The sequence below is a fragment of the Oncorhynchus masou genome, unplaced genomic scaffold (genome assembly GCF_036934945.1).
Source record: "Oncorhynchus masou masou isolate Uvic2021 unplaced genomic scaffold, UVic_Omas_1.1 unplaced_scaffold_554, whole genome shotgun sequence".
NCBI classification, from domain to species: Eukaryota; Metazoa; Chordata; class Actinopteri; order Salmoniformes; family Salmonidae; genus Oncorhynchus; species Oncorhynchus masou.
Window position 1 is genome coordinate 207501 of NW_027011956.1, and position 15248 is coordinate 222748.

The 15248-nt window shown below is 52.8% G+C and overlaps 1 protein-coding gene across 1 annotated transcript in view; it reads right to left on the reverse strand.

Annotated features, from left to right (window-relative positions):
* LOC135536082 (casein kinase I-like) overlaps positions 1-15248 on the reverse strand; it is a 62597-nt gene that overhangs the window by 46729 nt on the left and 620 nt on the right. The window lies entirely within an intron of this gene.

Here is a 15248-nt window from a genome sequence, read left to right on the forward strand (position 1 = left end):
CATATTAACCTAGTGTCCATCTACCTGACTGTCATCAGAGAGGTCAGCTCATATTAACCTAGTGTCCATCTACCTGACTGTCATCAGAGAGGTCAGCTCATATTAACCTAGTGTCTATCTACCTGACTGTCATCAGAGAGAGGTCAGCTCATATTAACCTAGTGTCTATCATCAGAGAGAGGTCAGCTCATATTAACCTAGTGTCCATCTAACTGCCTGCCTTTAGACTGGCCCGCCTGCCTGCCTTTAGACTGCCCTGCCTGCCTGTCTGCCTGGCCTGCCTGCCTGGCCTGCCTGCCTGCCTTTAGACTGGCCTGCCTGCCTGCCTGCCTGCCTGCCTTTAGACTGGCCTGCCTGCCTGCCTGCCTGCCTTTAGACTGGCCTGCCTGCCTGCCTGCCTGCCTTTAGACTGGCCTGCCTGCCTGCCTTTAGACTGGCCTGCCTGCCTGCCTGCCTGCCTTTAGACTGGCCTGCCTGCCTGCCTTTAGACTGGCCTGCCTGCCTGCCTGCCTGCCTGCCTGCCTTTAGACTGGCCTGCCTGCCTGCCTGCCTGTCTGCCTTTAGAATGGCCTGCCTGCCTTTAGACTGGCCTGCCTGCCTGCCTGCCTTTAGACTGGCCTGCCTGCCTGCCTTTAGACTGGCCTCCCTGCCTGCCTTTAGACTGGCCTCCCTGCCTGCCTTTAGACTGGCCTCCCTGCCTGCCTGCCTTTAGACTGCCTGCCTTTAGACTGCCCGGCCTGCCTGCCTTTAGACTGGCCTGCCTGCCTGCCCGCCTGCCTTTAGACTGGCCTGCCTGCCCTGCCTGCCTGCATTTAGACTGGCCTGCCTGCCTGCCTGCCTTTAGACTGGCCTGCCTGCCTGCCTGCCTTTAGACTGGCCTGCCTGCCTGCCTGCCTTTAGACTGGCCTGCCTGCCTGCCTGCCTTTAGACTGGCCTGCCTGCCTTTAGACTGGCCTGCCTGCCTGCCTGCCTTTAGACTGGCCTGCCTGCCTGCCTGCCTTTAGACTGGCCTGCCTGCCTGCCTGCCTTTAGACTGGCCTGCCTGCCTGCCTGCCTTTAGACTGGCCTGCCTGCCTGCCTGCCTTTAGACTGGCCTGCCTGCCTGCCTGCCTTTAGACTGGCCTGCCTGCCTGCCTGCCTTTAGACTGCCCGGCCTGCCTGCCTTTAGACTGCCCGGCCTGCCTGCCTTTAGACTGGCCTGCCTGCCTGCCCGCCTGCCTTTAGACTGGCCTGCCTGCCTGCCTTTAGACTGGCCTGCCTGCCTGCCTTTAGACTGGCCTCCCTGCCTGCCTGCCTTTAGACTGCCCGGCCTGCCTGCCTTTAGACTGGCCTGCCTGCCTCCTTTTAGACTGGCCTGCCTGCCTGCCTTTAGACTGGCCTGCCTGCCCTGCCTGCCTGCCTTTAGACTGCCCGGCCTGCCTGCCTTTAGACTGGCCTGCCTGCCTGCCCGCCTGCCTTTAGACTGGCCTGCCTGCCTGCCTTTAGACTGGCCTGCCTGCCCTGCCTGCCTGCCTTTAGACTGGCCTGCCTGCCTGCCTTTAGACTGGCCTGCCTGCCTGCCTTTAGACTGGCCTGCCTGCCTGCCTTTAGACTGGCCTGCCTGCCTGCCTTTAGACTGGCCTGCCTGCCTGCCTTTAGACTGGCCTGCCTGCCTGCCTTTAGACTGGCCTGCCTGCCTGCCTGCCTTTAGACTGCCCGGCCTGCCTGCCTTTAGACTGGCCTGCCTGCCTGCCTTTAGACTGGCCTGCCTGCCTGCCTTTAGACTGGCCTGCCTGCCTGCCTTTAGACTGGCCTGCCTGCCTTCCTTTAGACTGGCCTGCCTGCCTGCCTTTAGACTGCTCGGCCTGCCTGCCTTTAGACTGGCCTGCCTGCCTGCCCGCCTGCCTTTAGACTGGCCTGCCTGCCTGCCTTTAGACTGGCCTGCCTGCCTTTAGACTGGCCTGCCTGCCTGCCTGCCTTTAGACTGGCCTGCCTGCCTGCCTTTAGACTGGCCTGCCTGCCTGCCTTTAGACTGGCCTGCCTGCCTGCCTTTAGACTGGCCTGCCTGCCTTCCTTTAGACTGGCCTGCCTGCCTGCCTTTAGACTGCTCGGCCTGCCTGCCTTTAGACTGGCCTGCCTGCCTGCCCGCCTGCCTTTAGACTGGCCTGCCTGCCTGCCTTTAGACTGGCCTGCCTGCCTTTAGACTGGCCTGCCTGCCCTGCCTGCCCGCCTTTAGACTGGCCTGCCTGCCCTGCCTGCCTGCCTGCCTTTAGACTGCCCTGCCTGCCTGCCTTTAGACTGGCCTGCCTGCCTGCCTGCCTTTAGACTGGCCTGCCTGCCTGCCTGCCTTTAGACTGGCCTGCCTGCCTGCCTGCCTTTAGACTGGCCTGCCTGCCTGCCTTTAGACTGCCCTGCCTGCCTGCCTGCCTTTAGACTGGCCTGCCTGCCTTTAGACTGGCCTGCCTGCCTGCCTTTAGACTGGCCTGCCTGCCTGCCTTTAGACTGGCCTGCCTGCCTGCCTTTAGACTGGCCTGCCTGCCTGCCTTTAGACTGGCCTGCCTGCCTGCCTGCCTTTAGACTGCCCGGCCTGCCTGCCTTTAGACTGGCCTGCCTGCCTGCCTTTAGACTGGCCTGCCTGCCTGCCTTTAGACTGGCCTGCCTGCCTTCCTTTAGACTGGCCTGCCTGCCTGCCTTTAGCCTGGCCTGCCTGCCTGCCTTTAGACTGCTCGGCCTGCCTGCCTTTAGACTGGCCTGCCTGCCTGCCCGCCTGCCTTTAGACTGGCCTGCCTGCCTGCCTTTAGACTGGCCTGCCTGCCTTTAGACTGGCCTGCCTGCCTTTAGACTGGCCTGCCTGCCCTGCCTGCCCGCCTTTAGACTGGCCTGCCTGCCCTGCCTGCCTGCCTGCCTTTAGACTGCCCTGCCTGCCTGCCTTTAGACTGGCCTGCCTGCCTGCCTTTAGACTGGCCTGCCTGCCTGCCTTTAGACTGGCCTGCCTGCCTGCCTTTAGACTGCCCTGCCTGCCTGCCTTTAGACTGCCCGGCCTGCCTGCCTTTAGACTGGCCTGCCTGCCTGCCTTTAGACTGGCCTGCCTGCCTGCCTTTAGACTGGCCTGCCTGCCTGCCTTTAGACTGGCCTGCCTGCCCTGCCTGCCTGCCTTTAGACTGGCCTGCCTGCCCTGCCTGCCTGCCTGCCTTTAGACTGCCCTGCCTGCCTGCCTTTAGACTGGCCTGCCTGCCTGCCTTTAGACTGGCCTGCCTGCCTGCCTTTAGACTGGCCTGCCTGCCTGCCTTTAGACTGCCCTGCCTGCCTGCCTTTAGACTGCCCGGCCTGCCTGCCTTTAGACTGGCCTGCCTGCCTGCCTTTAGACTGGCCTGCCTGCCTGCCTTTAGACTGGCCTGCCTGCCTGCCTTTAGACTGGCCTGCCTGCCCTGCCTGCCTGCCTTTAGACTGGCCTGCCTGCCTGCCTTTAGACTGGCCTGCCTGCCTGCCTTTAGACTGGCCTCCCTGCCTGCCTGCCTTTAGACTGCCCGGCCTGCCTGCCTTTAGACTGGCCTGCCTGCCTGCCTTTAGACTGGCCTGCCTGCCTGCCTTTAGACTGGCCTGCCTGCCTGCCTTTAGACTGGCCTGCCTGCCTGCCTTTAGACTGGCCTGCCTGCCTGCCTTTAGACTGGCCTGCCTGCCTGCCTTTAGCCTGCCCTGCCTGCCTGCCTTTAGACTGGCCTGCCTGCCTTTAGACTGGCCTGCCTGCCTGCCCGCCTGCCTTTAGACTGGCCTGCCTGCCTGCCTTTAGACTGGCCTGCCTGCCTGCCTTTAGCCTGCCCTGCCTGCCTGCCTTTAGCCTGCCCTGCCTGCCTGCCTTTAGCCTGCCCTGCCTGCCTGCCTTTAGCCTGCCCTGCCTGCCTGCCTTTAGACTGGCCTGCCTGCCTGCCTTTAGACTGGCCTGCCTGCCTTTAGACTGCCCTGCCTGCCTGCCTTTAGACTGGCCTGCCTGCCCTGCCTGCCTGCCTGCCTTTAGACTGGCCTGCCTGCCCTAATACAGTAGAGAGAATAGAGTAGTAGACTGGTGATCAGCATTTTACACTTTACCCAGCTCAGCTACAGACAGACACTAGTTCACAGAGACAGACATAGGCGAAGCACACACACACACACACAGACACACACACACACACAGACACACACACACAGACACACACACACACGAGAGAGGCCAAGTATATTCTCCATGCTCCAGCAATCTCCCTGTGTTGCAACACACACACACACACAGTCTGGTGCGTTTGTCTCTTAGTCTTAAAGCCAAAGTGTGGGGAGACATGCTTTTAGCATCTGTCATAGTGAATACATGTCTTCCAGAGTAGAGACGCATATGGGCTAGCCAGGCAGAGTGTGTTCTAGAGGAGACGTATATGGGCTAGCCAGGCAGTGTGTTCTAGAGGAGACGTATATGGGCTAGCCAGGCAGAGCGTGTTCTAGAGGAGACGTATATGGGCTAGCCAGGCAGAGCGTGTTCTAGAGGAGACGTATATGGGCTAGCCAGGCAGAGCGTGTTCTAGAGGAGACGTATATGGGCTAGCCAGGCAGAGCGTGTTCTAGAGGAGACGTATATGGGCTAGCCAGGCAGAGTGTGTTCTGGAGGAGACGTATATGGGCTAGCCAGGCAGAGTGTGTTCTAGAGGAGACGTATACGGGCTAGCCAGGCAGAGTGTGTTCTAGAGGAGACGTATACGGGCTAGCCAGGCAGAGTGTGTTCTAGAGGAGACGTATACGGGCTAGCCAGGCAGAGTGTGTTCTAGAGGAGACGTATACGGGCTAGCCAGACAGAGTGTGTTCTAGAGGAGACGTATACGGGCTAGCCAGGCAGAGTGTGTTCTAGAGGAGACGTATACGGGCTAGCCAGGCAGAGTGTGTTCTAGAGGAGACGTATACGGGCTAGCCAGGCAGAGTGTGTTCTAGAGGAGACGTATACGGGCTAGCCAGACAGAGTGTGTTCTAGAGGAGACGTATATGGGCTAGCCAGGCAGAGTGTGTTCTAGAGGAGACGTATATGGGCTAGCCAGGCAGAGTGTGTTCTAGAGGAGACGTATATGGGCTAGCCAGGCAGAGTGTGTTCTGGGGGAGACGTATACGGGCTAGCCAGGCAGAGTGTGTTCTAGAGGAGACGTATACGGGCTAGCCAGGCAGAGTGTGTTCTAGAGGAGACGTATACGGGCTAGCCAGGCAGAGTGTGTTCTAGAGGAGACGTATACGGGCTAGCCAGGCAGAGTGTGTTCTAGAGGAGACGTATATGGGCTAGCCAGACAGAGTGTGTTCTAGAGGAGACGTATATGGGCTAGCCAGGCAGAGTGTGTTCTAGAGGAGACGTATATGGGCTAGCCAGGCAGAGTGTGTTCTAGAGGAGACGTATATGGGCTAGCCAGGCAGAGTGTGTTCTGGGGGAGACGTATATGGGCTAGCCAGGCAGAGTGTGTTCTGGGGGAGACGTATATGGGCTAGCCAGGCAGAGTGTGTTCTAGAGGAGACGTATATGGGCTAGCCAGGCAGAGTGTGTTCTAGAGGAGACGTATATGGGCTAGCCAGGCAGAGTGTGTTCTAGAGGAGACGTATATGGGCTAGCCAGGCAGAGTGTGTTCTAGAGGAGACGTATATGGGCTAGCCAGGCAGAGTGTGTTCTAGAGGAGACGTATATGGGCTAGCCAGGCAGAGTGTGTTCTAGAGGAGACGTATATGGGCTAGCCAGGCAGAGTGTGTTCTAGAGGAGACGTATATGGGCTAGCCAGGCAGAGTGTGTTCTGGGGGAGACGTATATGGGCTAGCCAGGCAGAGTGTGTTCTAGAGGAGACGTATAGGGGCTAGCCAGGCAGAGTGTGTTCTAGAGGAGACGTATATGGGCTAGCCAGGCAGAGTGTGTTCTAGAGGAGACGTATAGGGGCTAGCCAGGCAGAGTGTGTTCTAGAGGAGACGTATATGGGCTAGCCAGGCAGAGTGTGTTCTAGAGGAGACGTATATGGGCTAGCCAGGCAGAGTGTGTTCTGGAGGAGACGTATATGGGCTAGCCAGGCAGAGTGTGTTCTAGAGGAGACGTATATGGGCTAGCCAGGCAGAGCGTGTTCTAGAGGAGACGTATATGGGCTAGCCAGGCAGAGTGTGTTCTGGAGGAGACGTATATGGGCTAGCCAGGCAGAGTGTGTTCTAGAGGAGACGTATATGGGCTAGCCAGGCAGAGTGTGTTCTAGAGGAGACGTATATGGGCTAGCCAGGCAGAGTGTGTTCTAGAGGAGACGTATATGGGCTAGCCAGGCAGAGTGTGTTCTAGAGGAGACGTAGATGGGCTAGCCAGGCAGAGTGTGTTCTAGAGGAGACGTATATGGGCTAGCCAGGCAGAGTGTGTTCTAGAGGAGACGTATATGGGCTAGCCAGGCAGAGTGTGTGTTAGCCAGGCTAACAGCAGCACATAGACCATCTCCAATGAGCAGTACACCACACACCAGGAGGCTGTTTTTAGCAGCCTGTATATAGGCTACAGTTGAAAACGCTAGATAAGGGGTTCTCCAACTTGTTGGGGCCAGGGACCCCCTCATAACTTCCGTGAGACAGAAATAGCACACGAGGAGTTTAACTTGGACTTTGGCAGGGCTGGATGAACCATGTTTCACACCCTGAGAAGGAACTTTTTTTTAAAGTTCCACCTCTTTGCACCTCTTAGCGTTTTCAAGCTAATTTCCTGCAATTCTAAGTCTTGGTTTTGGTAAAAAGCTGAGGGATGGGCCTGGAGAAATGTAGCCATTAAATTAGACAGCGCTATGGATGCAAGGACTGACCATCCATGATATCAACAGTATAGTTTTAACCATGTTTTGAGGCAACACAGGGTTAGTTGACTTTGTTTCCAAACATTGCAGTAAAACCAGGTTATATTTGGGGCTCTGATGGGGTACCACAGTTGAACTCATGAAGCACTTAGAAGTTATATTCTTCAAGACTCAAAATGGGTACATCAGGGTTTGCCATACCAAAGATGGATGTAGCAACTAAGGAATCAAGCTTTAAATTACAGTGCTTTTACGTAAATAAAATAAAATATATATATTAATAATTGTGGAATAAAATAAATATTGAGTTGAAAAATTGATAATTGGTGGAGTACTGTGGATACTAATATCTCTGTGAGCCTCCCAGGCCCATGTTGCCCAGGGTTAAGAACAGAACATTGTGGATACTAATATCTCTGTGAGCCTCCCAGGCCCATGTTGCCCAGGGTTAAGAACAGAACACTGTGGATACCAATATCTCTGTGAGCCTCCCGGGCCCATGTTGCCCAGGGTTAAGAACAGAACACTGTGGATACTAATATCTCTGTGAGCCTCCCAGGCCCATGTTGCCCAGGGTTAAGAACATACAATTGTAAATTAATAATATTGCATTGTATTCACAGATCCATTGGCCAAAATGTGTTTAATCTGCTGTTCATAGAAATAAGAATGATTTTTTATATTTTATTACGTGAATATTTGGAGATCCGCAGACCGACAAAGTATTTAATATTATATTTATATATATATTTAACTGGGCAAGTCAGTTAAGAACAAATTCCTATTTATAATGACGGCCTACCAAATTGTGGGGGACGCCCTGTGGGACTCCAGATCACGGCCGGTTGTGATACAGCCCGAGATCGAACCAGGGTCTGTAGTGACACCTCTAGTGTCTTAGACCGCTGCGCCACTCGGGAGCCCCCATACTGACGCAGCAACATATATTTAGAAGCAGCTCAACCTTAGACGACATAGACCAGACCACTGGATATATCAAGCAGCAGAATGTACAGTGTCCATCTAAGGACCTGTAGGGTCACTCAGCACTAAATAGCCTGTCTGTATCCCATATGGCACCCTAGTCCCTATATAGTGCACTCATTTTGATCAGACCACTATAGGGCCCTAGTCTAAAGTAGTGCACTATAACGGGAATAGGGTGCCATGTGGGACGGAACTGGAGTCTAAAATAGCTTCCTCCCATCTGGTTCTGTTCCAGAACCTGGGATGTATTCATTAGGGTAAAACCTACCAAAACATATTGCAACAACAATGTTGTGTCTCTTATTGGACAAGTTCAGGTAGTCCCTCCCTGTTTCAGTCCGTTTCCTACCATAGAGCAAAATGATAAAGCAATATATATATATAAAATACTGATTAGCCAATATTGATAGAGTAACATGGTGTGAATTGACCCAGTGGTCAGTAGGGTAATGGGGCGGATGGTGTGTATTGACCCAGTGGTCAATAGGGTAATGGGGACTATGGGGATAATAATGATGGTCGTGCAGCATTGACCCAGTGGTCAGTAGGGTAATGGGGCGGATGGTGTGCATTGACCCAGTGGTCAGTAGGGTAATGAGGACTGTGGTGTGTATTGACCCAGAGGTCAGTAGGGTAATGAGGACTATGGTGTGTATTGACCCAGTGGTCAGTAGGGTAATGGGGACTATGGCGTCTATTGACCCAGAGGTCAGTAGGGTAATGGGGACTATGGTGTGTATTGACCCAGAGGTCAGTAGGGTAATGAGGACTATGGTGTGTATTGACCCAGTGGTCAGTAGGATAATGGGGACTATGGTGTGTATTGACCCAGTGGTCAGTATGATAATGAGGACGATGGTGTGTATTGACCCAGAGGTCAGTAGGGTAATGAGGACTATGGTGTGTATTGACCCAGTGGTCAGTAGGATAATGGGGACTATGGGGATAATAATGATGGTCGTGCAGCATTGACCCAGTGGTCAGTAGGATAATGGGAACTATGGTGTGTATTGACCCAGTGGTCAGTAGGGTAATGAGGACTATGGTGTGTATTGACCCAGTGGTCAGTATGATAATGAGGACGATGGTGTGTATTGACCCAGAGGTCAGTAGGGTAATGAGGACTATGGTGTGTATTGACCCAGTGGTCAGTAGGATAATGAGGACTATGGTGTGCATTGACCCAGTGGTCAGTAGGATAATGGGGACTATGGTGTGTATTGACCCAGTGGTCAGTAGGATAATGGGGACTATGGTGTGTATTGACCCAGAGGTCAGTAGGGTAATGGGGGCTATGGTGTGTATTGACCCAGAGGTCAGTAGGGTAATGAGGACTGTGGTGTGTATTGACCCAGTGGTCAGTAGGATAATGGGGACTATGGGGATAATAATGATGGTCGTGCAGCATTGACCCAGTGGTCAGTAGGGTAATGAGGACTATGGTGTGTATTGACCCAGTGGTCAGTAGGATAATGGGGACTATGGGGATAATAATGATGGTCTTGCAGCATTGACCCAGTGGTCAGTAGGGTAATGGGGCGGATGGTGTGCATTGACCCAGTGGTCAGTAGGGTAATGAGGACTGTGGTGTGTATTGACCCAGAGGTCAGTAGGGTAATGAGGACTATGGTGTGTATTGACCCAGTGGTCAGTAGGGTAATGGGGACTATGGCGTCTATTGACCCAGAGGTCAGTAGGGTAATGGGGACTATGGTGTGTATTGACCCAGAGGTCAGTAGGATAATGGGGACTATGGGGATAATAATGATGGTCTTGCAGCATTGACCCAGTGGTCAGTAGGGTAATGGGGCGGATGGTGTGCATTGACCCAGTGGTCAGTAGGATAATGAGGACTGTGAGGATAATAATGATGGTCGTGCAGCATTGACCCAGTGGTCAGTAGGGTAATGGGGACTATGGCGTCTATTGACCCAGTGGTCAGTAGGGTAATGGGGACTATGGTGTGTATTGACCCAGAGGTCAGTAGGGTAAGGAGGACGATGGTGTGTATTGACCCAGAGGTCAGTAGGATAATGAGGACGATGGTGTGTATTGACCCAGTGGTCAGTGGGATAATGAGGACTGTGGTGTGTATTGACCCAGTGGTCAGTAGGGTAATGAGGACTGTGGTGTGTATTGACCCAGTGGTCAGTGGGATAATGAGGACTGTGGTGTGTATTGACCCAGTGGTCAGTAGGGTAATGAGGACTGTGGTGTGTATTGACCCAGTGGTCAGTGGGATAATGAGGACTGTGAGGATAATAATGATGGTCGTGCAGCAATGCGTCATCTCTTTTTGATCACATAATACAACATGGTTGTGCTTTGTTCTTGCTGCTACACCGGAGGCTCATTTTACCACGCACACACACTGTATGAATATTCATGAGCTGGAGGATGGAGGGATGGCGCCCCAGAGAAGAGGAATGCAGCGCTCTGCCCCTCCCCCACACCTCCCTCCTTCCCCTTCCGTCTATTCCACCCTCTCCTCCCCAGGCGCACACACCATCTGGCCAGAGAGAGGGTGGGAGAGAGCGAGAGGGAGAATGAGAGAGAGCAGATAAAAGGAGAGGAAGGATAGAGGGGAGATGACAGAGAGGAAGGATAGAGGGGAGATGACAGAGACAGAGGAGATGACAGAGGATATGACAGAGGAAGGATAGAGGGGAGATGACAGAGGAAGGATAGAGGGGAGATGACAGAGACAGAGGAGATGACAGAGGATATGACAGAGGAAGGATAGAGGGGAGATGACAGAGGAAGGATAGAGGGGAGATGACAGAGGAAGGATAGAGGGGAGATGACAGAGTAAGGATAGAGGGGAGATGACAGAGTAAGGATAGAGGGGAGATGACAGAGACAGAGGAGATGACAGAGGATATGACAGAGGAAGGATAGAGGGGAGATGACAGAGGAAGGATAGAGGGGAGATGACAGAGTAAGGATAGAGGGGAGATGACAGAGACAGAGGAGATGACAGAGGATATGACAGAGGAAGGATAGAGGGGAGATGACAGAGGAAGGATAGAAGGGAGATGACAGATGAAGGATAGAAGGGAGATGACAGATGATAGAGGGGAGATGACAGAGGAAGGATAGAACCAATGATGGAGAGATCGAGAGGTGAGGGGATTGGTGGAAGAGAGGGGAGCAGTGAAAAAAGAAGGGTATAGGGCACAAACGAATGAGACCCACAGGGCTCCAGGAACCCAGGTTATCGCTCCATCCTGTCCCAATGTCAGAGCACCCTGCTGGGGCAACACTCCAGGGGTGAGGGGCTGGAGGGCTGTGGTGGTGATAAGCCTGTTACTGGGAGTGCAGGCTGTTACACACACAAAAGCTTGCACTTGCATAGGTACGCGCACACCGCATGGGGGACACACCTTTCCACAACACACACCTTGGGGACACACACACACACACCATGAAACAACACACACACCCTGGAGGGGGGAAGACACCATTAAACAACACAATGGTCAGTGGGACTTGGACACATGCAGAGGATCCGGACTGACTGAACGGCCAGGGTAAAGGTCACGGAGGATCCGGACTGACTGAACGGCCAGGGTAAAGGTCACGGAGGATCCGGACTGACTGAACGGCCAGGGTAAAGGTCACGGAGGATCAGGATTGACTGAACGGCCAGGATAAAGGTCACGGAGGATCCGGACTGACTGAACGACCAGGGTAAAGGTCACGGAGGATCCGGACTGACTGAACGGCCAGGGTAAAGGTCACGGAGGATCCGGACTGACTGAACGGCCAGGGTAAAGGTCACAGAGGATCTGGACTGACAGTGGTGAGGCTGAATGTAAATGTAGACAGGGTTAACCCCCGTGCTCACTGGCTCTGTCCTGATACTCAGCTAATTACAATGAGAAGAAGGAAAACCCACACTCACTGGAATACTTCAGTAGTTAATGTATTTTAGCAGCAGCAGGTCAACAATACATTCAAACTACTACAGTAATCCAGTGAGAGGTCAACAATGCATTCAAACTACTACAGTATTCCAGTGAGAGGTCAAGAATACATTCAAAATACTACAGTATTCCAGTGAGAGGTCAACAATACATTCAAACTACTACAGTATTCCAGTGAGAGGTCAAGAATACATTCAAACTACTACAGTATTCCAGTGAGTACAGGGTTTCCTTTCTATTTTGAAGTGTTTCTGACAGCCCACTACAGGCTGTTTGATGGGAGCGAGCCGTCAACTTTTTCACCTCAGCTAATTACAGCACACTCTCCATCTACACCAGGATCAATAGGTCAGGCCTGGACTGGAGCCATCTGGCAGATGGGGTCAGAGAACTGGAGTGAATGGAGGGGAGGTGGGTTATTATTTAAGTTAGGGGAGTGTTTGGGGTAAGGAGGGGTGAGAGGACTGTATATAATGTGTTGAGATGAGTGAATGTAGTTAGATTAGTAGCAGTACATTAAAGGGTGATGTGTTCTGGTGTGGACCCAGCACAATGCAACACCATGCAGGGCAGTTACAAGTCTGATACAGGACAAGAGTTGGTAGAGTGACCAAAACACCAGCTACAGGGATATACACTACAGGACCAAAAGTGTCAAACATCTCATTCCAAAATCACGGGCATTAATATGGAGTTGGTCCCCCCTTTTGCTGCTAGAACAGCCTCCACTCTTCTGGGAAGGCTTTCCACCAGATGTTGGAACACTGCTGCTATAACAGCCTCCACTCTTCTGGGAAGGCTTTCCACCAGATGTTGGAACACTGCTGCTATAACACCCTCCACTCTTCTGGTAAGGCTTTCCACTAGTTGTTGGAACATTGCTACTATAACAGCCTCCAGTCTTCTGGTAAGGCTTTCCACTAGTTGTTGGAACATTGCTACTATAACAGCCTCCAGTCTTCTGGGAAGGCTTTCCACTAGTTGTTGGAACATTGCTACTATAACAGCCTCCAGTCTTCTGGTAAGGCTTTCCACTAGTTGTTGGAACATTGCTACTATAACAGCCTCCACTCTTCTGGTAAGGCTTTCCACTAGTTGTTGGAACATTGCTGCTATAACAGCCTCCAGTCTTCTGGGAAGGCTTTCCACTAGTTGTTGGAACATTGCTGCTATAACAGCCTCCAGTCTTCTGGGAAGGCTTTCCACTAGTTGTTGGAACATTGCTGCTATAACAGCCTCCAGTCTTCTGGGAAGGCTTTCCACCAGATGTTGGAACACTGCTGCTATAACACCCTCCACTCTTCTGGGAAGGCTTTCCACTAGATGTTGGAACACTGCTGCTATAACAGCCTCCAGTCTTCTGGGAAGGCTTTCCACTAGTTGTTGGAACATTGCTGCTATAACAGCCTCCAGTCTTCTGGGAAGGCTTTCCACTAGTTGTTGGAACATTGCTGCTATAACAGCCTCCAGTCTTCTGGGAAGGCTTTCCACCAGATGTTGGAACACTGCTGCTATAACACCCTCCACTCTTCTGGGAAGGCTTTCCACTAGATGTTGGAACACTGCTGCTATAACAGCCTCCAGTCTTCTGGGAAGGCTTTCCACTAGATGTTGGAACACTGCTGCTATAACAGCCTCCAGTCTTCTGGGAAGGCTTTCCACTAGATGTTGGAACACTGCTGCTATAACAGCCTCCAGTCTTCTGGGAAGGCTTTCCACTAGTTGTTGGAACATTGCTGCTATAACAGCCTCCAGTCTTCTGGGAAGGCTTTCCACCAGATGTTGGAACAATAGGTCCCCCTTTTGCTGCAGGGGCTTGTTTCCATTCAGCCACAAGAGCATTAGTGAGGTCGGGCTCTGATGTTGGGCGATTAGGCCTGGCTCGCAGTCGGCGTTTCAATTCATTCCAAAGGTGTTTGATTGGGTTGAGGTCAGGGCTCTGTCAAGTTCTTCCACACCGATCTCGGCAAACCATTTCTGTATGGACCCGGCTTTGTGCCCGCAGGCATTGTCATACCAACACAGGAAAGGGCTTTCCCCAAACAGTTGGCACAAAGTTGGAAGCACAGAATCATCTAGAATGTTATTGTATGCTGTATTGTTAAGATGTCCCTTCACTGGAACTAAGGGACCGAGTCCGAACGATGAAGAACAGCCCCCAGTCCAATGTCGGGTAGCTTTCTCCTGGCATCCTCCAAGCCCAGATTCGTCCGCCGGACTGCCAGATGGTGCAGCGTGATTCATCGCTCCCAGGAAAGCTTTCCACTGCAGCAGAGTCCAATGGCGGCGAGCTCCCAACCACTCAGGCCGACGCTTGACATTGCACATGGTGATCTTAGGCTTGTGTGCAGCTGCTCGGCCATGGAAACCCATTTCATGAAGCTACCAGACGAACAGTTCTTGTGCTGATGTTGCTTCCAGAGGTAGTTTGGAACTCGGGAGTGAATGTTGCAACCGAGGACTGACGATTCTTAAAGAGCTACGCGCTTCAGCACTCTGCGGTCCTGTTCTGTGAGCTTGTGTGGCCTACCACTTTGCGGCTGAGCCGTTGTTGCTCCTGGACGTTTCCACTTCACAATAACAGCACTCACAGTTGACCAGAGCAGCTCTAGCTGGGCAGAAATTTGACGAACTGACTTGTTGGAAAGGTGGCATCGTATGGCGGTGCCACGTTGAAAGTCACTGAGCTGTTCAGTACGGACCATTGTGTGCTCGTGTGCTCGACTGTCTATACCTGTCAACATGTGTGCCTGAAATAGCAAAATCCACTCCTTTGAAGGGGTGTCCACCTATGTTGAGTAGATCAGAACTGGTAGGATGACCACTAGGCCAGGTACAGTGATCTAGATGAGAGCTGGTAGGATGACCACTAGGCCAGTTACAGGAGTGATCTAGATGAGAGCTGGTAGGATGACCACTAGGCCAGTTACAGGAGTGATCTCGATGAGAGCTGGTAGGATGACCACTAGGCCAGTTACAGGAGTGATCTCGATGAGAGCTGGTAGGATGACCACTAGGCCAGTTACAGGAGTGATCTAGATGAGAGCTGGTAGGATGACCACTAGGCCAGTTACAGGAGTGATCTAGATGAGAGCTGGTAGGATGACCACTAGGCCAGTTACAGGAGTGATCTAGATGAGAGCTGGTAGGATGACCACTAGGCCGGTTACAGGAGTGATCTAGATGAGAGCTGGTAGGATGACCACTAGGCCGGTTGCAGTGATCTAGATGAGAGCTGGTAGGATGACCACTAGGCCGGTTACAGTGATCTAGATGAGAGCTGGTAGGATGACCACTGGGCCGGTTACAGTGATCTAGATGAGAGCTGGTAGGATGACCACTAGGCCAGTTACAGTGATCTCGATGAGAGGTGGTAGGATGACCACTAGGCCAGCTACAGTGATCTAGATGAGAGCTGGTAGGATGACCACTAGGCCAGGTACAGTGATCTAGATGAGAGCTGGTAGGATGACCACTAGGCCAGTTACAGTGATCTCGATGAGAGCTGGTAGGACGACCACTAGGCCAGTTACAGGAGTGATCT